We start from the raw sequence: 2,679 nt of genomic DNA, 5'->3' as shown, positions 1-2,679 counted from the left end.
TTTTTTGTTTACTCGTTTGAAATTTTTTCATTATTTATAAAAATAATTTCCGTTTGTATACCTTTCGTTTAAACCCCCCCTAACCCCCCTTGTAACTCCCGCCCCCTCTTTATCTCTCTTTCTCTCTTCCCCTCCCCCCATCATTTGACATAAAATAAAATTTAAATTTTTTTTGCTTTATCGAAAACAAGGTCAGTAATAGGGCGAGAAGAAAAAAAGATTTTTTAAATCGATTTCTATTACGTAACTGTTATTATTATCATTATCATTAATTAATAACCCCTCCCCCTCCCCCTTCCTCTCCTCCTCCCACTCGAAAAAAAAATAATAAAATTTTAACAGAATTTAAACCGTTAAATTTAAAAAAAGTAAATAAAACGACAACGGAAATCAAATAAAAACAATATGGCGGACTTCAATGGTGATTTTTCCAACCAATCACAATCGATCTTTTCATAAACCACGTGATCAGTTTTAAATGTGTCTTATTATACGACGGCCATTTTCAAAACGGTGATTTAAACGTTATTTTATTTTAATTATTTTTAATAAGTCGTTTATTATTTATTTTAATAAGTGGGAAAAAAAAATGAAAAATTTAATTTTAAATTGCGTCGATAGAACAACAAAAAAAAGGTAAATAAATAAATTTTATTCATAAACAAGAAAATTTTTTTTTTTTACTGAACAAAATATTTATAAATAACGTCAATATTTATATGGATGTGGCAGGATAAAAATTTTGTTTTTCCAGGTTTTTCCCTGGAATCGAAGTTTTTTATTATTTTTTTTTCTTTCAATACCTTTAACTTCATAAATAAATAAAAAAAGAAATTTTCCAGTTTTTTATTTAGCCGAGACGTTTTTATGGAAATTTTGTTTTTTTTTGTTACTCTAAGAAAGAAAATTTTTTTTTTATTTTAAATTTATGTGCATTATGGAAGAGATTAATAAGAGATAAATTTATTCTCTTCTTTTTCATCAATTTATCAAACGATAATTACCGTGATATTTTTTTTTTTTTTACATTTAATTAATTGTTGTCCGCCATTTTTTTTTAGTTTTTGAATTAATGATAAAAAAAAAAAAATTTTTTTAATTGAGTGTCTTTTATATAAGTTTTTTCCCATTAAAAAAAGTCACTCAAATGAATATAGATTGTTGGCGAAAGCGGTAGATGAAAACAAAAAGAGAGAGAGTGAGAGAGGGAGAGAGAGAGAAAAGGTAAGATGGAACGAATAAAAAAAAAAAAAAATAAATTTTAGTCAGACATATATATATTATTAATCAGTCGTCCGTATCCGTGTTCAGACCATAATTTTTCTTTTTTAAAAAGTCAAAACCAAAAAAAAAAACATGCGAACGTTTGTCGTTTCCCCCCCCCCCCCAAGAAAAAAAAGTATCGCCATTTTGTTTTTAATATAATTTTTTTTCTTTTTTCCCCTCCTCATATTTGATCGTTTCGTATCCTGATTTTCTTCCTCCTTTTTTTTCTCCCTCTCTTCCTTTTTCTTTTCTTCCTCCCCTTCCCCCTCCCTGAATATTGGTAAAAGACTTTTTTAATTTATTCGAAAACTTTAAAATTTCATTAATATTTAAGCCAATTTTGTGGAAATTTTTGTTTCCTTTTCCAAAAAAAAAAAGAAAGAGAGAGAGAGAAAAAAAGTTTCTCTCTTTCGCACCACGTTTTAATATTTTTTTTTTTTTTATAAAATATTGTTTTAATAATTAAGTTATTTTTTTTGGGGGGGAAGGGGAGGAGGGGGGTTGTTTTATTATTAATATAATTAGGTTAATAACTATTAAAACTTTTATTATTATTATTATTATTAAAATAACTTAATTTTCTTTTTATTAATTTTTTTAGGTCACGATTCCGGTACGTGGAAAAACGGTGATAAAATGAAACCTTCTATAATTATTATTATTATATCACACCTATATTTTTCTATAATAAGGTGAATAATTTATTAAATTTATATTAATGATGATGATAATAACAAATACAATAATAACAATAATAATAAACGAATAATTAATATTAAATTGTAATGTTTTAGTAAAATTGTAATTATTATTAATTATGTTAATATTAATATTATAAATAATAATAATAATAAATTTTATACTAAAAAATATGTTTTTTTAAAAATAATGTTTTATTAAAATCCTTTTTAAAAAAAAAAAATTAATCTCCCCGGCGGGGAATCGAACCCCGGTCTCCCGCGTGACAGGCGGGGATACTTACCACTATACTACCGAGGATTACGTTTTGCTTATGTTTAAAAAATTTACCTGTTGTTAAAAAATTTATTTTTTCGTTAAATTTTTAACGGTCGTTTTAACGTCGTCGCGATGCGCAAACGCGAATAATAATAATAATAATTATTATTATTATTTTAAAATTAAATTAATTATAATATAGCAAGGTAAAAATGAAATAATAATTATAAAAAATTAATTGAGCGAAAAAATAAAATAAAAAATTTTATTTAATTATTTATCAAGTTGTTGTTGTTGTTGTTGTTTACGGTAAAGAAAAAAATTTTTTTATTTGTAATAATGAAATTATTTTGTAGATAAATTATATTTGTCTGTCTGTTTTTGATTGTTCCTTCATTAAATAAAGTCAGAATATTTTTTTTTTAAATCCTGGATTATATGTTAGGAAAATTAGTT

General features: G+C 24.6%; 1 non-coding gene across 1 annotated transcript; it reads right to left on the bottom strand.

Annotated features, from left to right (window-relative positions):
• Positions 1 to 2,193: 2,193 nt before the first annotated feature.
• On the bottom strand, positions 2,194 to 2,265 carry Phum_PHUM344650. The gene has a single exon. It is a non-coding gene; the product is annotated as a tRNA-Asp (tRNA).
• Positions 2,266 to 2,679: the final 414 nt, after the last annotated feature.

This window comes from Pediculus humanus, genomic scaffold, assembly GCF_000006295.1.
Source record: "Pediculus humanus corporis 1103172107751 genomic scaffold, whole genome shotgun sequence".
Taxonomy (NCBI): domain Eukaryota; kingdom Metazoa; phylum Arthropoda; class Insecta; order Psocodea; family Pediculidae; genus Pediculus; species Pediculus humanus.
This window is presented reverse-complemented; position numbering and strand designations above follow the sequence as displayed.